The sequence below is a fragment of the Narcine bancroftii genome, chromosome 3 (assembly GCF_036971445.1).
Source record: "Narcine bancroftii isolate sNarBan1 chromosome 3, sNarBan1.hap1, whole genome shotgun sequence".
NCBI lineage: Eukaryota > Metazoa > Chordata > Chondrichthyes > Torpediniformes > Narcinidae > Narcine > Narcine bancroftii.
Window position 1 is genome coordinate 43,889,447 of NC_091471.1, and position 25,781 is coordinate 43,915,227.

The window sequence follows — 25,781 nt, forward strand, 5'->3', positions numbered from 1 at the left end:
AGGGCAGATGGAGATGGGTGAGTGTGGAAGCAGCGGCTGGAGGTGGATAAGCAGATGGAGGCAGGTAGGAAGGAGATAGGTGAGTGTGGAAGCAGCGGCTGGAGGTGGATAAGCAGATGGAGGCAGGTAGGAAGGAGATGGGTGAGTGTGGAGGCAGCGGCTGGAGGTGGATAAGCAGATGGAGGCAGGTAGGAAGGAGATGGGTGAGTGTGGAAGCAGCGGCTGGAGGTGGATAAGCAGATGGAGGCAGGTAGGAAAGAGAAGGGTGAGTGTGGAGGCAGCGGCTGGAGGTGGATAAGCAGATGGAGGCAGGTAGGAAGGAGATGGGTGAGTGTGGAAGCAGCGGCTGGAGGTGGATAAGCAGATGGAGGCAGGTAGGAAGGAGATGGGTGAGTGTGGAGGCAGCAGCTGGATGTGGATAAGCAGATGGAGGCAGGTAGGAAAGAGAAGGGTGAGTGTGGAGGCAGCGGCTGGAGGTGGATAAGCAGGAACACAAAGGTTACCGGTGCTGGAATCTGATAAGTAAGGAAGAATCCTTTGGGGAGAGATGGTGCAGATGGAACCAGATGGAGTAGGGATATGGTGGTAGAATGGTGGTTGGAACCAGGAGAGAATGGGATATATGGCCTTGGGAGTTTCATGGGCTACATGTCTGCAGCTAGGAAATACCAATATCCCAAAGATCCTATTGAAATGACTTAGGCTTTTAAGTAGGAAGTCCCAATTCTGCTTCTTAACCTCGAAGGGCAGAGGTGGGCGAAAATTGGATGGATGAACACACACAGGGAAAATGCAAGAAGAGAGATTATTGATGAGGGGATGTATGTATTAAAAAAAAACAACAGGATATTATTTTACACAGAAATGTGAAGAGGAACCAGGAGACTCAGATTCAAATCTATGAAATTAAACTTTGGAGCTAATGTAATAAAAGAGAATGGAGGAACGCCTTCAGCTGAAATGATTTAAGATCTACTGAAGATTTCTCTCATCCATTAATATCTCATAATCTCTTGTTTCTCTTCCTTAATTTTTGTGATCAATGAGCTTACTTATGCTATTTTTTGTTGAACTAATGCACAGGTGTGCTGTACTTCTTGTAAATAAAGAACTGGTTTTAAATTATTTACTGGAACAATGGCACACTGTATGTGGTGCGTGATATCTCATCAGTTAGTCAGATATAAAATACAAAGAAAAGAATGTAAGAAAACTCAAATTAGGCCATAAAGTTCTACCAAAGGTCTTTGACCAGGAACATTATTCTTCGCAATGTACGTTGGTACAACGTGAGATCCCATCCATGCACGCGCAGCCATTACATCCGTTGACTTGCGAGGAGCAGCACGCTTTTTTGGCACAGGAGCAAAAGCGCGGAATCAGTTGGGAATCAGAGCAACCCCAAAATGATGCCAAATTAATGGGCCTGCAGGAGCAGAGACCTTAAGGAGTTTGCGGGAAAGCGATCCTCAATCCCCTGACCGAGCCCTCCAGAAAAGGAGGGGAGCAGCAAAAATTAGTGGACTGCTGGTGGGAGGTTCCCGGGTCTCAATGAGGGGAGGCCCCAATGTAGCCCTCTGGAGGCAGAGGTGTATCGATGAGGGGCTGGGGCAGAGGCAGAGCAGCAAAAGCTTGAGGAGGAAGGCCTCCAAGAAGAGTCCCCGTAGCGCTTTGTTATCCGAGGCAGTTTCCAGCTCCAAACAGCAACGGCCAGCAGGTCTTTTTTAGGGCAATGCCCTCCGTGGAGACAGCGGAAGCAGAATTTTCCCGCTCTAAATGCTTCGTGGAGATGGGCCCAGAATGCACCAGCCCGCAGACTAGGCAGGTCGTGGAAGTGAATGCTACGCATTTACAGTTGATTGCACTTGATAATTACAAGGCTTTAAATGTTGGCGGTCAATTAATGCTATTCTATGATAGATAGTGTAATATTACCATTGATGCTTCTATTCGGCAGACAGTGAAGGGGTATAAAATCAAATGTGATCAACAGAAAACCCCTCTGATAAGGGGGATGGGTCTATATAAATATATGCGCAGACTGTAACTCATGGATGCTGTATATTCTGTGATCATGACATTAAAAAGGAAAAATGTTATTGAACATTGTAGCCATGAAAAACATAAGTTTTTATCAAACATCTTCACACGACCTAAAAGAAGTGGCAGCACTGGAGTGATACTGGATCTATCGGATCTTAACAAATATGTCTTGTACCGACATTTTAAAATGGGTAACATATATTCTGTGTTACCTATATTTCATGAGGTCTTTACATGGCCTTGATAGATTTGCAAGATGCATATTATTCAGTCAAGATCTGCCCACAGAACAGGAAGTTCTTAACATTTTCCTGGAAGGGAGAGGTACAGCAGTATAAGGCTTTGCCGAATGGGCTGAGCTCGCCGCCCAGGGCATTTACCAAGTTACTGAAGCCAGTGTTTGCAAGGTTCAGGAAAGAGGGGCACATGGTAATAGGTTATGTAGTCGATACTCTTATTGTGGGCAGATTGTTCGAGGAAACAAAAAGGGCAGTAGCAGCCACCTCGAGATTATTAAGCCATGTGGGGTTTCTTATTCATCCCGAGAAATCAGTGCTGGTGCCTACCAAGAGGTTGAAATTCCTCTGCTTCATTATTGATACAGAAGGCATGAGACTTACCCTGCCAGAGGATAAAGTGACAGAGATCAGGGCTGCCTGCAGAGGGCTCATAACAGAGTGTCGTGCTTCCTTAAGAAAGATGGCCAGGTTAATTGGGAAACTGGTGGTGGCTTTCCCGGCGGTACAACATGGCCCGCTAAATTATAGGTTCCTGGAAAGGGAGAAAATATCAGCTCTTAAGGCCACCAGGGGACATTTTGACAGGCCCATGAGGCTAACAAGTGAGGCCAGATCCAACCTGGCATGCTGGATTGACTATATCTCATGGGCTTACGCGAGGATCAAGCTCAGAAAGATGGACCTGGAGATCAGGTCAGATGCCAGTGGCAAAGGTTGCGGAGCTACGAATCTAAAGGTCTCTACTGGGGGCAGATAGTCGGACATAGAGCTCAGGGAAGCCTCAAAATAAGACATCAATTATTTGGAAATGCTAGCACTAAAGTCTTTCTGTGCGAGGGAAGCTGACATTCATGTACTGCTGAGGTTAGATAACACTTCAGCTGTGTCCTACCTCAATAATATGGGAGGTCTTAAATCTCCTTCCTGTAAAAAGTTAGCCATTGAGACTAGGCACTGGTACATTCAAAGAAACATTTGGGTAACTGCTGCCTACCTGCCAGGTCGGATCAATGTACAGGCAGATCTGATGTCCAGGAAATTCAATGATAGCACTGAGTGGACTCTGGGTAAGAAATATTTTAAACTACTAGCAGAGACCTTTGGCATGCCAGAGATAGATTTCTTTGCATTCAGGCTTAATGCCCAAGGTCCAAGGATTGTGTCCTGGCTGCTGGATCCCCAAGTGGAGGCCATTGATGCCTTTACCCTAGACTGGTCAAAATTTAACTTTTATGTGCTCCCCCCACCCCCCACCCCCTCCCCCACCCCCCCACCATTCGCCTTGGTGGCGAAATATCTGAATAAGATACAGGAAGACGGTGCCTTGGGATTGCTGGTAGTGTCTAATTGAATGTTGGTTCCCCGTTCTCCTTAGGCTTAAGGTGGGGAGTCCGTTGATATTCACAAAAAGTAGAAGTCTGCTAATCCAATCAGTCTCAAAGATATCTCATCCATTGTCTGTTAGGTTGCAGGATCGGAGAGCGAGGATCGACATAAACACTCCGCAGCCTAGAACTCTGGACATCCTGCGGACATCTTGGAGAAAATCTACACAGAAACAGTATGCCTCCTATGTGGGAAAATGGTAAAAGTACTCTGCCCAAATCGGACTGAATGGACAGTCAGACTCTATTGGAGGCGTACTGAGTTTTCTAACCGATATGTTTTATATGCAGGGGGCCAGCTACAGCATGGTGAATACAGCAAAGAGTTTACTGGCTGCTTTTTTGATGCTCCAGAACTCTGAACATGAGATGATGAACCACCCCCTGATCAAAAGATTTATGAAAGGAGTGTTCCACTTGTGTCTTCCGGTACCCTGATATAAGGAAATTTTGGGCGTAAGGATTATTTTGGACTATTTAAAGCTACTGTCACCAACTTCCAGTTTGGACTTATGTAGCCTGTCCCATAAGCTGATAATGCTGGTGGTCTTGACATTGGCCCAGAGGGTACAAACTTTGTCTTGCATTCATATGGACTATATTCATTGGTAGGAGGACTGTGTAAGCATTCAAGTTACAGGTATTTTTAAATATAACAGGCAAGGGTATTAGAACAGAATTTTTATTGTATGCATACAGGGAAGATGAAATCTTATGTGTGTTGGATTGTTTAAAAAGATACATTGAATGTACAAAACATACTAGACTAAATGAGAAATACCTCTTTATATGCTATAAGAAACCGCATCAGTGGGCTACCCCCCAAGACGTTGGCCAGATGGCTGCGGGAGGTCATGAGAGTGGTTGGAGTAGATATTTCTCAGTTTGGGTTCATTCAACTAGAGCAACGGTGACCTCAGCAGCCAATAGGGCCAACGTCCGCCAGGCGGGATGGAGCAATGAGAGAACCTTTAATAGGTTCTAAAAGGGCTGAGTTTCATGGCTTCCATCCTACACATGGTAGATTGAACAAGCCCGTGAGAAGGGGACCCATTGAACTGATTATGGGCTGTCAGACCACCTGAAGGGGATAAGCCACTGAGCTACAAACTCTCATGTTGGTGAACCAATGTACTTTGTGAAGAATAATGAAGAGTTAAACAATCACTTTCCCGTGCGAAGTTTGACTATTATTATTCAGTCAATGGGAGTTGGTGAGTCAACATGCCCACCACTTCCTTCCCCTCTTTTTTTCTTGTTTATAGATAAAGATGTTTTGGTTGCAATAAACATGTTCAGTCACAGCTTCATATTATGGTTGGTTCATTTAATTCAGCATATTTAAGTTCAGTGGCTTCTCCCCTCCGGACTGTAAAGGAATGGCTGCGCATGCGCAGATGGGATCTCACTTTGACTCACCAACTTCCATTGCTCGAATAATAATCATCAAACCGCACAGATAAGCGCTCGTTTAACTCTTCATTATCTCAGTTTCTTTTTCCAACACTTTCTGTTGTTAGACCAAGAGATCCCTTGAAAGCCTTCTGCTCATCCACAATCCTGCCAGACTCACAAATTCCGAGAATACAAACCAAAATATTGTGTCTCAGCAGAAGGTCATGCATCATCTGTAGAGAGAGAATCAGAGATAATATTTCAGGTCAAGGACTCATCGTCAAAATGATCTGGGCGAAACATTCACAGAGCCATCCTCCCTCTCCTTCTTTGCTTGTGTGCCCTCCCTCCTTTATCCAATTAATTCCTCCTAATTGTAAGACTATGCTCCTCCCCCTGCTCCTCAGCACCCCACCCTTCCACCACCCCCCCCCCCCCCAGCATTTTGTTCATGTAGCTCCACACATTGTGATCATACCTTTATGAAAGGTTCAAGCCTGAAATGTTGGTTATGTATTGTGGTGAACCCTGTAACCATATAACCATATAACCGTTTACAGCACGGAAACAGGCCATGTCGGCCCTTCAAGTTCGTACCGGTTCACTTGAACAATTCCACTAGCTCCTCCGCAAACTCCTGAGGAAGTAGAGGCTTTCTTTTGGATACTTTTACACCATCGTTGGCTGCTATTGACTGGACACACCTGCCAAGATTGATCCTACCCATAGCCCCTTGCAGGCTACCCCTTTCCTTTTGCTCTGATCAGTCAAGGAGGTAGGTGGTTGGTTGATAGTGTTCCAGTCTTTAGCTATTAAAAGGCTGATTGTTTCACTATTCAGTCTTTTGTGAATTATTGATGGAACATCAGTTTTAATAGCTAAAATTTTCAAAGGAATAGGCAACACTACTGAAAACTAGAGAAACTTGGCAATGACCCCCAGTCGCCAGATTCTGCAACACCTTTGAGCTGTGGCTACGATGCTTCAAAAACATTTTGGTGTCTGTGCCTTCACCACAGACACAGATCGGTGAGACTACTCCTCTCACGGGTCAGGCCCCAGGTTTTTCCCATGATCAGCAATGCCAACATACCAGGCAACGATGGAGATCCTCAAGGCCCAGTATTACTGGAAGGTTAACGAGGTCTATGCCAGGCATCTCCTGCCACCAGAAAACAACCCCATGGTGAGTCTAGTGCTGAGTTCCTGTGAGACCTCTGGATCCTGTGCAGAGCCTATGACTGTAAGCCCAAGTCTGCAGCCCAGTGTGCCGAGGACCTAATTAGTGACGCCTATGTTGCCGGCCTCCACTTCAGTTACATACGCCAGCAATTACTGGAGCAAAAGGTTTGATTCAACAGGCCTTTCCCTCCCCCCTTTATGGTCTGCGATGAATAGTTCTCAGATGGCCCCCTGCAGGCAAACTGCAGCCTCTCACCCCTCAAGGTCGACCCCCCCTCACCATTGTTAACCAACCTCACTCCTGTTTGCAAGCTGGTAGCCACCAGGAGTAGACAGTACTGTGCTGCTGGTGGGGCGTTTATCAAGTTGGAGGTCCAGCGGTTATTGGGCAAAGGCATCATCGAGGCCAGTAATAGGCTTTGGAGGGCTCAGGTTGCTGTGGTCAAAAACGGGGAAAAGAATATGCCCATGGGCATATTCAATGCCTATCCAATGGAACCCGTGCTAATCTTTACATGGACAAATGACAGATCCTTCCCAATAACGTCTGTCATCTGGAATTACCAAGTTTTTCCATTTTGTCAAATATCGGAATCTACTTTACTCCATCGAAGAGCTTCGGACAATGACTAGAAACTGCCAGGTCTGTGCCGAATGCAAACTGCAGTTCTACCAGCCAAACAAAGTGCATCTCTTCAAGAATATGCACCCCTTCGAGCGCCTCAGCATTGACTTCAAGGATCCCCTCCCCTCCTCCAACTGGAATGTCTAATTCCTTACTGTTATCAATGAATATTCCTGTTTCCCCTTCGCCATTCACGTCTTCCATTGGCTGAAGTCCTTCCAGATGCACTTCACTCCTTTTGGTCACTTTTAAGTATGGCCACCAACAGCATGCCTCATGAATGGATGTTTGCCTTCCCTCAGAAGTCTGCTTCAAGGTCTACGCTGCCGTCCTGGCTTATCTCACTGGGACCTGTCCTGCTCCACAAGTTTGTCAGGCAATCTAAGACTGACCCACTGGTTGAGAGGGTCCATCTCCTCCATCAACCCCCCAGTATACCTATGTTGCTTTCCCTGACAGGCGAGAAGGCACAGTCATCTGGATCCCACACAACCACCACTGACTTGCCACAGCATCTCTCCCCCACTTCAACCTTGTGGCCCCAGAACCTGCAGCTGACCACCCGATACCCCAGTTACTATTGCTGCCAATAATGTGCCAGTACCACACTCCCTCACACCCCCACCTGTTAACAGGCCAGCCCTTCAACCTGATCATGACATTATGCCAACCCCTTCCCCAACCATTGCCATGTCACTTGCTGCATCAGAGGAGACGCCTCCTGATAGATTTAATCTGTAAAGTATGTCTACGTAGAGTTGCTTCACTCTCTTTTGTTTTCACCCTGCAGGATTCTTCTTAAAATAGAGGTGTGAATGTGGTAAAACACTGTTACACTGTGATCGCCTTCCAAGACCAATCCTACCGATAGCTCCTTGCAGGCTCCCCATTTCCTTTTGCTCTGATCAGTCAAGGAGGTGGATGGTCACTCTTCTAAAGATTGTTCCAGTCTTTAGCTGTTAAAAGGCTGATTGTTTCACTACTCAGCCTTTTGTGAATTGTTGATGGTACATCATGTATCTTTATCTTTGCTAAATAATGTATAATGTTTTACCTGCTTAGTTTCTCCAGCATTATGTTTTTACTTCAATCTCCGTGTCTGCAGACTTTCATGTTTTACTCCTGGATTAAACATTAACTCCTTTTCTCTCTTCGCAGACACTGCCTGATTTGTGAAGCATCTCCAGGAGTTCTGCTTTACTTTGAGATTTCCAGTATCTACAGTTTTTTTTTTGCTTCCAATATTCTGATATTCCATTTGTACTCAAATGCAATAGGAGGATAATCTGCCCTGGATATAAACCTCTACATTAGTTATTTTCCTTTAAGCCATGCCTCTTCAGTTTGTACCTTGGCCAGAATAGGACACTGCTCCATGTAGACAGCCTGGAGCAAGCACGTGTCCTCAGTGATGTCTTAGTTTGCTTGACTGGATCTCTGAGCCACAGCTGCCTGACATTCCTCTCCCACCCCATGTGCAATCGTTCTGCCTTTAGGCTGCAAAAAATCAAATGAGAGGCAAAGACAACTCACTTTACTTTTTTCTTCTTCTTTGTTCAAAGCTTTTATGTTTCATGTACTTGTAGTGAAACCACTATTGTGTATGTAAATGGCATGACCTTATATGTTCGACCCTGTTCTCATTGGCCGGCTCATGACTCTTCCCCTTTATCCACCATGAGGGCTGTCATGCCACAAGCCTGCCCCAGTTCGAGTCCAAGTCAGGGAGAGCCAGCAGCACAGGGGATGCTGTCCATCTCTTGCTAATAAAAGCCTTCAGTTCCATTAACTTCAGTCTTTGTGTAATTGATCGTGCATCAATTTTATTAGCAAGGCTTTGTTTCTTCAGAAAATGGACAAATACTTGAAGCTGGACCGTCTAGAGCACACATGTCAAACTCTGGCCCCCGGGCCAAATTTGGCCCGCGATATAATTATATTTGGCCCGCAAGATCATATCAAAAATGTATTAGAGGTGGCCCGCTGGCCGCCGCACCAGTATAGCGCATGCTCAGTAACCGCTGTGTCCCAGGGTGAGAGAGAGAGAGAAAAATCCTGGTCCTTGAAAAGTAGAGGTGGGTGGTTTTATAAACACACTGTCGTGTCCCCCCGCCCACCCCCCCACCGCAGCGCGGCCTGGCCGGTGTCAGGGGAAGCCAAGGCCGCTTGCAGCGCCCGGAACCCCAATGGCACAGCGTTTCTTGGAGCTGCAGATGGAGTCGGGATGCCAGAGGGAAGATTGGGGCTCCCCGCCGGGCGATGGGGGCGCTGGCCGCCGGCCGCCCTGCGCCTTCCCACTGGACCAGCGGCGGGTGCCCGGAGTACACGTGGAGAGCGAGGCTGGTCGGGCAGGTAGGGTGGAACCCCCCCGCCAATCTCGGGAGTGGCATGGGCTGGATCGGGATTAGCCGCGCTCACCTGCTCCTCCACCGCTGACCGGGATCCCAGCGCGGTCCTGAGCGTGGAGACTGCCCTGGAAAGGTCCTGGGACACCGGCACGGAAAGAAGAGCAGGGTCCGTAGAACATTACAGATTAGAAACAGGCCCTTCGGCCCTTTGACTCTACCTCGTGAAAACCCAACACTGGAGAAACTCAGCGGGTTAAACCGTGTCCTTTATCCAGCAGAGAGGTACCTGACAATGTTTGGCCCTTGATCCCCCTCATCAATGTATGAGCGAAAGTCTGTGGTTCTCGTAAAAACACCAGAAGGGAGAAACTCAGCAGGTCAAGGGGGAGGGGTCCGGGAGAAACTCAGAAGGTCAAGGGGAGGGGGTCCGGGAGAAACTCAGCAGGTCAAGGGGGGTCCGGGAGAAACTCAGCAGGTCAAGGGGGGTCCGGCAGAAACTCAGCAGGTCAAGGGGGGTCCGGCAGAAACTCAGCAGGTCAAGGGGGGGTCCGGCAGAAACTCAGGGGGGACCTGATCTCGCCAGGACCATTGCCCACTCCCCCTCCCTGCCGCAGGCCGACCCGCAACTCACGGTGACGGGGCCGCTGATCTGCCGAGATGCCATCCTGCAGCGAGAGCCGATGCCCTCGCACTGTCGTTGTCCAACCGATCGCCCGCAAACCCCGCCCTCCCGCACACAGGCCTGAGTAAGTATTATGAACTTTAATCTCAGGATAAAACGATCTTCCAATAGTTTCATGTCACAGTGATAAATATATTCCTGGTTAAAAATGGTCCTGCACCTGGATACAAGCACATTAGGCATAAAACTTGAAAAGTGTGTAAATCAAAAGATATCTGTACCAATGGAAAAAGGACATGGCAAATAACCCTGCTAGAGTTCATGCCCACAATCAGTCACCCATTGGATTGTTTCAGGAATCATGTTATTCTCCCACATTCTCAATAGCCCTCAGATTTTACTATTCGACAGCACACTAGCAACATTTGACAAATCCTCTATAGAGAAATATTATTTATTGAATATTTTATTTCTCATTTGTTAATGCTTCTGGAAAGAGTTTATCCAAAACTATTATTAAACATTTATTTTAATAAGAAAAAAATTAACATTACATATGTTGAAAGAAGAGAAAACATGCAGATGTTGTTGAAAATTTTCAATAAATATTTAGTTCGGCCCTCGACTTAGTCCAACTTTTTAATTTTGGCCCTCTGTGAATTTGAGTTTGACACCCCTAGTCTAGAGATTGACCCAATAGAACCCGAAACAGCCGACAAATTTGTGCTCTGTCACCGCTGCTTCGAAAATTCCTCGCAGCTTCTGCAGCTGCGATCCAGGATGATGAAGACAAGCTCCATCAGCTATTTTCATACATCACACATTGAATCTACCGTATGGTCTGGGACTGCCAGTCCTACGGAGATGCCATGGACACCCTGAAAGACCTGTACAAAGTACAGGTGAACGAAGTCTTTGCATGCCGCATATTCCACTCAGCCAGGCAGTGACCCGGGGAAACATCCAATTACTTATGAAGAGCACACCGAGCTGCTGATCAGAGACGTCTGTGTAGCAGGTGTCTGCTTTGATTACGTGAGGCAGAGGCTACTCGAGCAGAAAAGACTGAACTTACCTCAAACAATCGAGCTGGCAAACACTCTGGAAATGGCCATCCGCAACACAGAATCGTTCTCCAGCAAACATATGGCCACCTCATGGAGGACATGGGCACCGCCATCTTGGGAGGCGGGATAACAAACCCTCTGCCATCCTGAACTGTAATCTGCCCCCTGTTAGAGACCACCCAAAGTGCTAGTTCTGCGGGCAGGTCAAGCATCCGAGAAAGCGCTGCCCTGTCAAGGATGCCGTCTGCTCCAATTGTGGGGAAAAAAGGACACTTCCCGAAAGTCTGTAAGTCGAAACAAACCCCCATACCTAGCAGTGCCTCATGCAAATGGGGACCGCAATATTTGATGAAGTCACTTCCGCCGTCACTTCCAGAGACCTGGAACGTCCATGCTTGCACGCTGCAGAGATCACCGATCATGGTGAAGTCACTTCCATCTTCTCTTGCGGAAAACAATGACCAGTCCACATGCACGCCATGGGAGCCATCATTTTACCGGTCCACCAAAAGCCAACGGAACTACTCAGGTGATGAGCTGACACTGACATCGGTAACCCTGGATCAATGTAGACCACACCAACTCTCCAAGGCTATGATGGACCTCCAGGTAAATGGCTGCCCCACCGCTTGCCTATTTGACAGTGAAGGCATGGTGAGCTTCATTCACCCCAACACTGTACAGGACTATTCTCTTGTGGTGCAGCCTGAGAGGCACAACATCTCCCTAGCCTCCAAATCCAAACTGGCAAAAGTTCATGACAGTTGTACTGTGACGCTGCCTATCTGAGGCACAGTCATGCTCCTAGTACTGCCACAGCTCTTTGTAACTGTCCTACTGGCATTAGACTTTCAGTGCAATTTAAAGAGCATCACCATGGAGAACGACGGGCCCCACCCTCCCATCATGATCTGTAATGAACAGTTTATGAACTGCCCGACCCTCCCTCACCATGTGGCCGACCAGCAACCCCAATCCCATGGGACCAACCAACAACCCCAAACTCAATTACCGCACACTCCGGATTCCACCTCCCCCAACCCTTGTTGGCTAACCTCACCCAGGACTATAAGCCCATCGCCATTAAAAGTCAGCGATATAGTGTCAGGGACAGGGAATTTATTAAGTCAGAGGTGAGACGCCTCCTCACTGAGGGGGTAATAGTGCAGAGTACAAGCCCCTGGAGAGCCCAGATCATGGTAGTTAAGAGTGGGGAGAAATAATGGATGGTCATAGAATACTCCCAGACCATCAACAGGTTCACCCGGCTAGAAGCATGCCCCCTATCCTGCATATCCGACATGGTGAACCAGATCACTCAATGCAGAGTGTTCCCGACCATTGACCTTAAGTCTGCTTATCACCAGCTCTCCATCCACCCTGAGGATTGGCAGTACACTGCCTTCGAGGCGGGTAGCTGACTGTACCTTTAGAGGTCACGAATCGGGTGTCTATTTTCAAAGGGAGATGGATTGGATGGTGGAAGAACATGGGCTGTGACCCACTTTCCCATACCTCAAAAATGTCACCATCTGCGGCCATGATCAGCTGGACTACGACGAGAACCTCCAAAAATTCCTCCATATGCGAAATGCCTCAACCTGACATATAACACAGTGAAGTGCAACTTCAGCACACATCACCTGGCTATACTAGGCTGCATTGTATAGAATGGAATCATCAGCCCTGACCCTGACCACCACTGTTAGAACTCCCTCCTCCCCCCACTGCTCCAAGGCCGTGAAAAGGAGCCTGGGGCTTTTCTCTTATTATGCCAAGTAGGTCCCCAGCTATGCGGAGAAGCCCCGTCTCCTCATCAGGGCCACCTTTCTCCCCTGTCAGCAGAAGCCACGAACCATTCGATTGTATCAAAGTTGACATTACAAAGGCCTTAATGCGTGCAGTGGACAAGTCCATCGCATTCCAGGTGGAGAGCAACGCATCAGACTTTGCCATGGCCGCCATGCGGGCAGGCACATGGCGTTTTTTTTTGTGCACCCTCCAGGCCCCCAAGTTCTGGCAATCCTCCATCAAGAAAAAGGCCCAGGCTATCGTTCAAGTAGTATGGTACTGAAGGCATGACCTCACCAGTAAGCATTTTACCCTGCTGACTGACCAATGGGCAGCGGGGCAAAATCAAGAACAACAAAATCATGGGGTGGAGAATTGAGCTCTCCACCTATAATTATGACATACTGTACCGGCCTGTAAAGCTCAACAAGCCCCCTGACACCCTGTCTCGAGTGACATATGCCAGTGCGCAGACAGACAGGTTGTAGACATTGCACGACAGCCTCTGCTACCCCAGAATCACCTATTTTTTTCACTTCATCGAGGCCCGCAATCTCCCCTACTCCATCGAGGACTTCAGGACGCTGACCAAAAATTGCTGAGTCTGCAAGGAATGAAAACCACGCTTCTACCAGCCCGACAGGTCATACCTGATCAAGGCCATTCGGCCCTTTGAACATTTGAGTATGGACTTCAAAGGGCTCCTATCCTCATCAATATCATCAGTGAGTATTCACTGTTCCCCTTTGCCTTCTCTGCCTGGACATTACTGCAGCTGTCATCATAAAGGCTCTGAACAACCTGTTCACCATTTTCAGATTCTCCTGCTATGTCTACAGTGACAAGGGTTGTCCTTCAATATTTGCTGTCAAGGACATTGCCTCTAGCCGTACCACCAGCTATAAGCCCAAAGGGAATGGCCTGCTGGAGTGGAAAAATGGCATGGTTTGTAAGGCAGTACTACTGGCCCTGAAGTCCAAAGTCCTCCCAGAGGCTCTCCAAACTTTCTAGTCCTTCTTGTGTATGGCTATCAATGAAACACCTCACAAGAGACTCTTTACTTTCTCCAGGAGATTGGCGTTGGAAACTGCCTTACCCACCTGGCTGATATTCCCTGGGCCCATCCTACTTCCCAAGCACATGAGGACCCATAATTCTGACCCCCCCGGTTGAGAGGGTCCAGCCCTCCATGCTAACCCACAGTATGCCTATGCGGCATTCCCGGACGGATGTGAGACCACAGTATTCATCTGTGATCTGGCACACACAGGAGCATCTAGAACCCCATTCCCCCCTCAACCATCTGACAGTTACCCCCCCCCCCAGTTCTCCAAGACTTCTGTTCCCAACCCCCACCTCCCCAGCCAACCCAGCAGCCGACATATAAGGTTCCACCCTCCCGACTCAATCAAGAAACCCAGCCGAGCTAATCAAGATGGAACAGCCAAAGCCGATGGAGACCACCACAAACCCCCAAACGGGGACACACCACAATGCCAATGGAGGCCGCCAGACAGACTGAATTTATGAGGTCACATGACAGCAACACCATCTCCCCCACTCGAGGCTTATTTTTAAAAAGAGGTGGTGGACCAGTGAGTGGGCTCTATGGCTGAGAGACCAGTGTGTGAGGCGGGCTACTGACAACTCGAGATGAGGCACCTACAGAAGCTGTGCGCTGCTGGAGACTGCTGTCAAGAGACTCACGCCAGGTTGCGGACTGGTGGAGACTGGCTCGAACTGGCTGGAGGAGTACCAGGTATTGGAACCGGAAAGCGAGGTGGAGCTGAGAGCACTGAAGGGTTCCTGATCGTGTCAGAGATTCAGATCTAGAGCTCGGGTTGCCAATGGTTTGGACTGTGTGGCTGCGGGGACTGCGAAAGCACTAGAGGAGAATCTACAGATACCTGGTGTCTCTTGGGGGGGGGGGGGGGACTCTTTTATTGCTTCTCTCTCTCTGACTGTAAGAGGCGCTTAGGCAATTCCTGCCAGTGGTGAATCTGTCTGCCTTGCAGCAGGTAAAAAGAAATTTCACAAAATATGACACTGTTTTATTATTATGACAATAAATTGAATCTTGAAGATGGGGTGAATAAATAGAGGATTAATGTAGGATTGGTCAGCATGGACTTAAAGTGTGAATAGGCTGTTTCAGTGCTGTATTTTTCTCTGACATGATCTAAATCTATGTTCTCTGTGAATCTACACTTGCATTCCTTGACGATGACATGGGTGCCATTGGCTAAATACGCCAAGTGTCAAGGAATGGGTTCAGGGTATTTAAGAACCTCCAGATGCACCACATGCACCACAATTATTTTACTAAAAATGTTCTGGGGAGGATCAACACTCTTTCCAATGAAATGCTAATAAGTGTAAAATGATTCTCCAGCTATTGGACTCATCAGTGCAGTACTTTTTTATACAATCCTCCAGAATGAATTAATACAGTTGTGTTGTGTCACCATGATCCACATACGATGGGATACAAGACATTTCAGAGTTTTCCTTGAGATTGTTCGATGAAGGATATTCTTCAATTTCAGCAATTTATTGAAAGACAATATGATTGTGATTTGGAAATTGCTGCATTTTCTGCCTAGCCCTTTGGTTATTATTCCAATTACTATTCCCGTCCTTCCTTAAATTACCATAATCAGGAAGACATTTTGGAACTTCAACAATGTGGTCGTGATTTTGTCACAGTCACAACTTTCAGTGTGTTCCATACACTCAGCTATTTTGTAGTGTTGTGTGGTTGAACCAAATTGACCAAAGACAACAATTTCCGATGTTTAGAACTTCTGGGAAAGCTGAGCATGGGCTCAGCGTGTATGGCTGAAGGCATTTGAGACATTATCACCCCCAATCCCCTACTGGCTCATTAAAGAACAATGCTGGCAGCATCTTGATAACATTAATTCGGAAATGTTTTGTGAAATAGAGCAGGAAGAGAGAACACACTCATGAGTTGGGGAGGAAACAATAGGAATTCATTAAACCAAATAATTTCTCTTTCACAGATATCTCAAAGTAATTTCTCTTCCAGAATGTAATTCCACTGTTAATTTTTTTTTTAATTTGGACATACAGCACAGTGACAGGCCCTTTGGCTCACAAGATCACGCTGTCCAATTATGTCCAACTGACCTACAACCTGGGTACATTTTGAACAGTGGAGCACTGAGAGGAAACCCACACAGACATGGGGAGAATCTATAAATTCCTTACAGATAGCACGGGATATGAACCCTAGTCACTGGTGCTATAACACAGTTGCACTAACCTCTACAACAACCGTGCCACCCTATTATGCTAACCACCCATCCTGCCATGCTAACTGTGCCATCCATGACTTTATATTTATTTATTTTTCTGTTTATTTATTTGTCTATTTGTTATTTCCCTTGAGTTGCTCTCCTCAGGAATACACTGATTTATTGATGAAAAAAGAGCTTTTTGCAGATTCTCAATTTAAACAGATCTGCACTCTAAATCTATTTAAAATTATGCTCAATAGTACTGTGCATATTATCAAAATATGACCTCTCATTTTCATGCATGTTATATGAAATACAATAAACTTGAAATATTTAAGCATTAAAAGCACCATTTCCGATTTTATACAGGACATTAGACACAGATATCATATCATCTGTACCACCTCAAAATGTTCTGTCCCTGATCACATGAACCTTATCACATATACAGTGCCCTCCATAATGTTTGGGACAAAGACACTTTTTTCTTTATTTTCCCCTGTGCCCCACAGTTTTAAGTTTGTATTCAAACAATTCATATGTGATTAAAGTGTCCATGCCAGATTTCATTCAAGGTTATTTGTGTACAGTTTGGTTTGACCATGTAGAAATTACAGCACTTTTTATACAGAGTTTCCCCATTTCATGGAACAATAATGGTTGGGACATTTGGCTTCATGCGGGTTTGTGATTACTCCATTCTTTTTAATTGCTTCATTGGTGCAGATATAAGAGAGCTAGGCTTGATTTTAAGCTTTTGATCATCTTTGGAGTCTGTGGTTGCCATTTGTCAGAGTTCAGCTCAATGAAAGTGAAAGATGCCATGATGAGGCTGAAAAACAAGAATAAAACAGTAAAAGACATCATCCAAACCTTAGGATGACCAAAATCAACTGTTTCAAACATCATTAAAAACAAAGAGTGTGCTGGTGAGCTGAGTAATTGCAAAGGGGCTGGCATTCCATGGAAGACCCCCGCAGCTGATGGCAGAAGAATTCCATCATAATGAAGAAAAATCCCCAAACGTCTGCCTGACTGATGAGAAGTACTCTTCAGCAGGCAGGTGTGGACGTGTCAATGACTACTGTCTGCAGAAGACTCCATGAAGAGAAATACAGAACTACACTGCAATATGCAAACCACTAGTTAGCCACAGAAACAGGATGGCCAGATTACAGTTTGCCAAGAAGTATTTAAAAGAATTCACATCATTCTGGAAAAAAAGGCCTTGTGGACAGATGAGACCAAGTTTAACCTAAATCAGAATGATGGCAAGATCAAAGTGTGGAGGCATAAAGGAGCTGCCCAAGATCCAAAGCATACCACCTTATCTATTAAACATTGATGGTTGGGGTGTTATAGCCTGAGCATGTGCTGGTGCATTTATCTTCATTTACGATGTAACTGCTGATGGCAAGTAGCAAAATGAATTCTGAGGTGTATAGAAACATATTCTCTGTTCAAGTGCGAGCAAATGCCTCCAAACCCATTGGACAGGGTTTCATCCTATTGCAAGGACAATGATCCCAAACATATTGCTAAAGTAGCAAAGGACTTTTTCAAAACTGAAACTGCAAAACTTTTGAATGGCCAAGTCAGTCACCTGATCTCATTCCAATTGCCTTCCATATGTTGAAAATAAAACTTAAGGGGACAGCCCCTGAAACAAGCAGAAGGTGGCTGCAGTCAAGGCCTGGCAGAGCAGCACTAGAGAAAATACTCAGCACCTGGTGATGTCTATGAATCACAGACTTCAAGCAGTCTTAAGCAGTATTAAACATGACTACTTTAATTTACATACCATTACGATATCACAGATATTAAGATGCTGTCAAGTGAGAGGACTTTAAAATGTGCAGTAATTTCTGCATGATCAAATTGGACCCCTTGTAGATAGCGAGGGTAGGCTGAGTGAGAAGTCAGAGGAAATGGGGGAAATTTTGAATGATTTCTTTGCCTCGGTATTCACTAGGAAAAAATATATATTGAACCAGTTGAAGTAAAGAAAAAATAGTGGGGAGGTCATGAAGCATATAAGGATAACCGAGGAGGTAGTGATGGCTGTGTTGAAAAAGATAGAGATGGATAAATCTCCGGGACCAGACAAAATATTCCCAAGGACACTCAGGGAGGCTTGTGGACAGATAGTGGGGCCATTAACAGAGATATTTAGGATGTCACTGGCCACGGGGGTAGTGCCAAAGAATTGGAGGGTGGCGCATGTGGTTCCGCTGTTTAAGAAAGGGTCCAAATGTAAACCTGGGAATTATAGGCCCGTGAGTCTGACGTCTGTGGTGGGCAAGTTGATGGAAAGTGTTCTGAGGGATGGTATTTACAAATATTTGGAGGTACAGGGATTGATAGGGAGTAATCAGCATGGTTTTGTCAGGGGTAGATCATGCTTGACAAACCTGATTGAGTTTTTCTAGGGGGTTACAAAAAAGGTTGATGAAGGGAAAGCTGTGGATGTTGTCTATTTAGACTTTAGTAAAGCTTTTGACAAAGTTCCCCACAAGAGGTTAGGAAAAAAGGTGGAGGTATTAGGTATAAATAAGGAGGTAGTGAAATAGATTCAGCAATGGTTGAATGGGAGGTGTCAGAGAGTAATGGTAGAAAATTGTTTGTCCAATTGGAGGCTGATGACTAGTGGAGTTCCTCAGGGTTCGGTCCTGGGTCCACTATTGTTTGTTTTATATATATTAATAATCTGTTTGTTTTATATATATTAATAATCCTGTGGACCGCCAGAGTTTGCCATTCCCGACAATCACAAGGTGATTTACTACAGAGTTACTTACAGGCCCCAGCCCCGGTCCGGGCGAAGGGTAGACGGCGGCGGCCCCGATACGGGCAGGAGCAAGGGGGAGACGGCGGCCCCGGCCTCGGTCGAGTGAGGCAGGTGGAGGCCCCGGTCCGGGCAGGGAGTGGGAGGCGGCGGCCCCAGTCCGGGCACAGGGAGAGCAGCAGCGGCCCCGGCCCCGGTCCGGGCTGAGGGTAGGCGGCGGCGGCCCCGATCCGGGCAGGAGCAAGGGGGAGACGGCGGCCCCGGCCTCGGTCGAGTGAGGCAGGCGGAGGCCCCGATCCGAGCAGAGAGTTGGAGGCGGCGGCCCCAGTCCGGGCACAGGGAGAGCAGCAGCGGCCCCGGCCCCGGTCCGGGCGAAGGGTAGGCGGCGGCGGCCCCGATCCGGGTAGGAGCAAGGGGGAGACGGCGGCCCTGGCCTCGGTCGAGTGAGGCAGGCGGAGGCCCCGATCCGGGCAGAGAGTTGGAGGCGGCGGCCCCAGTCCGGGCACAGGGAGAGCAGCAGCGGCCCTGGCCCCGGTCCGGGCGAAGGGTAGGCGGCGGCGGCCCCGATCCGGGTAGGAGCAAGGGGGAGACGGCGGCCCCGGCCTCGGTCGAGTGAGTCAGGCGGAGGCCCCGATCCGGGCAGAGAGTTGGAGGCGGCGGCCCCAGTCCGGGCACAGGGAGAGCTGCGGCGGCCTCGGCCCCGGTCCGGGCAGTATGGACCGACCTAGGAGGGGAGGCAGACCCCTCCAGCCCGGGTAAGAAACCTGCATAGGAGAAGGCCACTCCGATATAAAACCTACGACCCAAGGACCTCGCTGCCACGTCCCAGCTTGCTCGGCCACGGCACACGAACCATTGGTGTAAAGGGTGGGGCCAGTACTGCGCACACTGCACTCCACCTAAAAGCTCCTTTGCGCAGGCCCGAGGACAGGTCCACGTCCTCCCCCTCCACGTCCTCCCCCTCCACGTCCTCCCCCTCCACGTCCTCCCCCTCAAAAGATGCTCACAAACTCAAGCTAGCATGCTGGAACATCAGAACCATGCTAGACAAGGCTGACAGCCACCGACCTGAACGTCGGTCTGCCCTCATCGCACATGAACTCCTCAGAATTGACATCGACATAGCCGCTCTCTGTGAAGTCCGCCTGGCAGATGTAGGCAGCCTCCAAGAACGCGGCGCGGGCTACACACTCTACTGGTCTGGCAAGCCTTCGGATGAACGACGCCTATCTGGTGTAGGCTTCATGGTCAAGAGCTTCATTGCCTCCAAACTCAAAAACCTTCCGACAGGCCTCTCGGACCGAATCATGTCCATGCGTCTCCCCCATCAAAACAAGTGTCACATCACCCTCATCAGTGTCTATGCTCCAACCCTCCAGGCGGAACCAGCAGAAAAGGACAAGTTCTACACCGACCTGCGCAACCTCATCCAACGCACCCCTACAGCCGACAAGGTTGTCATCCTGGGTGACTTCAACGCTCGTGTCGGCAAAGACTCAGAAACCTGGCCAGGAATTCTGGGCAAGCATGGCGTCGGCAAGTGCAACGACAATGGGCGCCTCCTGTTGGAGCTCTGCGCAGAACAGCGGCTTGTCATTACAAACACCCTTTTTCAGCAGAGGGACAGCCTTAAGACCACCTGGATGCATCCCCGATCCAAACACTGGCACCTCCTGGACTACATCCTGGTGCGAGAAAGTGACAAACGAGATGTGCTCCACACCAGGGTCATGCCTAGCGCGGAATGCCACACTGACCACCGGCTGGTTCGCTGCAAGCTCAACCTTCACTTCAAGCCAAAGCCCAGGAAAAGTAAAGCCCCCAGAAAGAGGTTCAATGTTGGAAACCTGCAGTCAGACAAAGTGAGAGGAGACTTCCAGGCAAACCTCAAAGCAAAGCTCGACGATGCAACCCGCCTCACGGACCCGTCCCTTGAAACCCTCTGGGATCAGTTGAAGACTACCATACTGCAATCCACTGAAGAGGTACTGGGCTTCTCCTCCAGGAAAAACAAGGACTGGTTTGACGAAAACAGCCAGGAAATCCAGGAGCTGCTGGCAAAGAAGCGAGCTGCACACCAGGCTCACCTTACAAAGCCGTCCTGTCCAGAGAAGAAACAAGCCTTCCGTCGCGCATGCAGCCATCTTCAGCGCAAACTCCGGGAAATCCAAAATGAGTGGTGGACTAGCCTCGCCAAACGAACCCAGCTCAGAGCGGACATTGGCGACTTCAGGGGTTTCTACGAGGCTCTAAATGCTGTGTACGGCCCCTCACCCCAAGTCCAAAGCCCTCTGCGCAGCTCAGACGGCAAAGTCCTCCTCAGCGACAAGATCTCCATCCTCAACCGATGGTCAGAACACTTCCAATCTCTTTTCAGTGCCAACCGCTCAGTCCAAGATTCCGCCCTGCTCCAGTAATCTTCCTCACTGTCCTCAACACCACCAATCTTTGTATCATCCACAAACTTGCTTACCCAACTCTCCACCCCTACTTCCAGATTATTCTTCTTTGGCTTGGCTTCGCGGACGAAGATTTATGGAGGGGGTAAAAGTCCACGTCAGCTGCAGGCTCGTTTGTGGCTGACAAGTCCGATGCGGGACAGGCAGACACGATTGCAGCAGTTGCAAGGGAAAATTGGTTGGTTGGGGTTGGGTGTTGGGTTTTTCCTCCTTTGCCTTTTGTCAGTGAGTTGGGCTCTGCGGTCTTCTTCAAAGGAGGTTGCTGCCCGCCAAACTGTGAGGCGCCAAGATGCACGGTTTGAGGCGATATCAGCCCACTGGCGGTGGTCAATGTGGCAGGCACCAAGAGATTTCTTTAGGCAGTCCTTGTACCTTTTCTTTGGTGCACCTCTGTCACGGTGGCCAGTGGAGAGCTCGCCATATAACACGATCTTGGGAAGGCGATGGTCCTCCATTCTGGAGACGTGACCCATCCAGCGCAGCTGGATCTTCAGCAGCGTGGACTCGATGCTGTCGACCTCTGCCATCTCGAGTACTTCGACGTTAGGGGTGTAAGCGCTCCAATGGATGTTGAGGATGGAGCGGAGACAACGCTGGTGGAAGCGTTCTAGGAGCCGTAGGTGGTGCCGGTAGAGGACCCATGATTCGGAGCCGAACAGGAGTGTGGGTATGACAACGGCTCTGTATACGCTTATCTTTGTGAGGTTTTTCAGTTGGTTGTTTTTCCAGACTCTTTTGTGTAGTCTTCCAAAGGCGCTATTTGCCTTTGCGAGTCTGTTGTCTATCTCATTGTCGATCCTTGCATCTGATGAAATGGTGCAGCCGAGATAGGTAAACTGGTTGACCGTTTTGAGTTTTGTGTGCCCGATGGAGATGTGGGGGGGCTGGTAGTCATGGTGGGGAGCTGGCTGATGGAGGACCTCAGTTTTCTTCAGGCTGACTTCCAGGCCAAACATTTTGGCCGTTTCCGCAAAGCAGGACGTCAAGCGATGAAGAGCTGGCTCTGAATGGGCAACTAAAGCGGCATCATCTGCAAAGAGTTGTCCGTGAACTACTCTTTGCAGATGATGCCGCTTTAGTTGCCCAATCCTTCTGGTACAGCCCTTATTTAACCAGAAGATGTATTTTCCCTTTCCAGTTTAGTGTAATACAGGTATTACAAAGATATACCATTAAAATGTACAAGATTTTTTTTAGAGGCTTGACAGACTAGAAGCTAAGAGGACATATTTCCTGGTTGAAAGAATTACAACTAATGATCGTAGTCTCAGGATAAGTGTCATCCATTTAGGATTATAACGTGGAGAACTTTCTTTGCTTTAAGGCATGTTGTTTTCTGACCCATAGGGCTGCCTCAGATACGGAAAATGGTTGAGACTGTTAATGATTAATCTTTGAGGACTAAGGCAGTGCATAGATACAGGAATGGGTTGTGGTGGGTTGCATTAAAGCAGCTGTATTTTTAAGCTCTGAGTCTTTGAACCTAATAATTGATAGAAGCCAAAACTATTGCACATTTATAGAGAAATTAGATTTCTATCTCATAAGATCATAGATTCTTAGATCCCAAAAACAAGTCCTTTGGTCCACCCACCTCACTTTGGCTAGATTTAAAGACCAGGCCCAGAAATAAACTCACATCTTGACCCTAAATTATTTTCTAAGATTGATGCTCAGGAGGTTGCCAGCCTATTATCCATCAAGGATATATCAATGCAATTCATCACGTAATTGACTAGCATATTCCAACATCGAAGGTTTTGTCATTATACATCACTACAACTAACTAGGTTCTAATCTATGCCTACAAAGCTGTAATTCATGTATAACGTACAGTAGCATGTTATATATTACATCACATGCAATGTAATGTTATGCAATGGGATGGCATGGTTAGTGTAACACTGTTACAGTACCAGCAATCGGGACTGGCGTTTGAATCCTGTGCTATCTATAAAGAGTTTGTACATTATCCCCATGTCTGCGTGGGTTTCCTCTGGGGGCTCCAGTTTTCTCCTGCCATTCAAAACATACTGGGTTTGTAGATTAATTGGATGTAAATTGGGCTGCATGGGCTTGTGGGCCAAAATGACCTGTAACTATGCTGTATGTATGTCTAATTTGTTTAATTACTTAACTGCGTAGCATCCAGTATTAATCAATAAAGAAGTTAACAATTCTATAATTTACGTTACCTATCTGTGTACAACATACAGCTTCACAATATTGTGATGTACACTAACCAAGATCCAGGATCACACAAATGTACAATCTGCACTTTACACCTGGATATGAGAATGACAGGAGGTTTTATGGCAAACTATTTCTGATGCAGTGCAATGAATTATTTAACATTTTATTTTATTTTTTAATGTCAAATGAGCAAATAATTTCCCAAGGAGTTTCTGAGTTTCTGAAAATAGTCAGATAGAAAGCACTCATAAATACAAAATTTTGAAATATGTATTTGACTGATTTTTATGCAGTGTAAATATGAAGCAGAATTGGGAAATGGGAAACAAGGGAGATATACAGCAGTTCAGTTCAAGTCAAGTCAACTCAAGTTTATTGACATCTGATTGTACAAGTACGACCCGACAAAACAGCGTCCTCCAGTCCTCAGTGCAAAGCATGTAGACACACATCCAGACATAACACACATACAAACAAACAATACATATACAGGACAAGTACATTCAAGAGTCTCAGATGGTTAGTGTGAGCAGTTCCTTTGGTCATTCTTGCCTGTGGAAAGAAGCTGTTCCTTAGCCTGGTGGTGTTGGCTCTGATAGTCCTGTATCTTTTTACCGATTGGAGCAGCTGAAAGATGTGGAAAGGGTTCTCAATGATTTTGCACACACTCTTCAGACAATGTTCCCAGTAGATCACGTCAATGGGGGGCGGTGGGTGGAGACTCCAATGATCTTTTATGCCACTCTTCTGGAACTGTGGATTGATCCACAATCCATTTTTCAGCTGCAACAATATCACATTGTGATGTAGCCAACTAGGATACTCTCAACAGAGCTCCTGTAGAAGGTGGACATAATGTTGGCCAATAGCTTTTCCCGCTTCATTCTTCTCAGGAAGTGCCATCACTGTTGTGCCTTCCTGACAAGTGAAGGGCTGTTGAGTGTCCACAATAGGTCACTAGTTAAGTGAACTCCAAGAAACTTGGTGCTTTCCACTCTCTACTACAGAGTTGTTTGTGTGTAGTGGAAGATGGTCATTCCTGGTCCTCCTGAAGTACATGATCATCTTCTTCATTTTGTCCATGTTGAGCCTCAGGTAGTTACTCTTGCATCGTTTCACAAGATTTTCCATCTCTTCTCTGGAATGCGACTTATGGTTGCTATTAAGGCTAACTAGTGTTGTGTCATCCCAAACTTGATGACACTGTTGGAGCTGGATCTAGCGATGGATCAGTGGCATAATCAGAAGTGACCGAGCACACAGTCCTCGGGTGCACCAGTGCTCAGCATGATGGTGCTCGACATTCTGCTGTCGACTTGGACAGACTATGGTCTGTTAGGAAGCCCAGGATCCAATTACAGAGATGGATGTTGAGTCCCAGCAAGGACAGCTTCTCCATCAATCTTGGGGAATCAGCGTATTAAATGCTGAGCTGAAGTTAATGAACAGCAGCATGGCGTATGAAGCATTGTTCTCCAGGTGGGCCAGGTTAGAGTGACAAGACTATAGCATCGTCTGTGGAATGGTTTCCTCTATCGGTGAATTGAAATATATCCAGCGTCCCTGGGAGGTGTGCTTTAAGTGAATATCCTTGAAGAGAAAGTGGAAGTTAATGAATGTCTACAACCCTCCATAAGGGTTGAAAATTATTATGTAAAGGTAGAAGAAGGAATACAATAGGAAGAGGAAAACAAACAACATATGTTTTTGTCAGAGTCATCGAGCTGAATGACCTTACATACCTTTTTATAAAACCAAAGATGATATAAAAATCATCAGTCAAGTGATTCAAGGTTTGTAATAGCAGCAAAGAGTAAATGAGTGAAGAATTATGACAGTTCCTTGCCCTGGTAGCTGCAAAGTCGATCAAGTCAGCAGGCCCTGAATTTCTATACTTTTTTTGTAGAGGTGGATCAAACATTCCTTCATTTAGGACTGTAGATGCATTTTTCTTTGCTGTTTCTTTGGAGGTTCCATTGATTTCCCACCAGAAATACCCCATGGAAATTATAGCCACCTGTTTTATGTAGTATTAAACCACTTTTATATGGGCTTTTAGTTCTGGATTTCATTCATTCCAGCACCTTTTAAGCAGTTAATTGTATTGCACAGGACCATGTGTTATGAAAGTCAGGTTATAAATTGCCTTTTTTTTGGTTGCTGCTTAAGTCGATTTGTTGCCAATGTGCGAGGGTAGGTGTTTCAAGATTTATGGCCAGCAGTAAAAGTTTTGAGAAGGTTAAGTGGTTTAAATCACTCCAATATGTTATTCACTACATGACACATATGTTCATTAGAACAAAGAACAAGTACCAATATCAGGTACACGTTATCACAGGTGGAATAGTATTAATGAGATTACCAAGCAAAATAAGGGCTTGTTATTT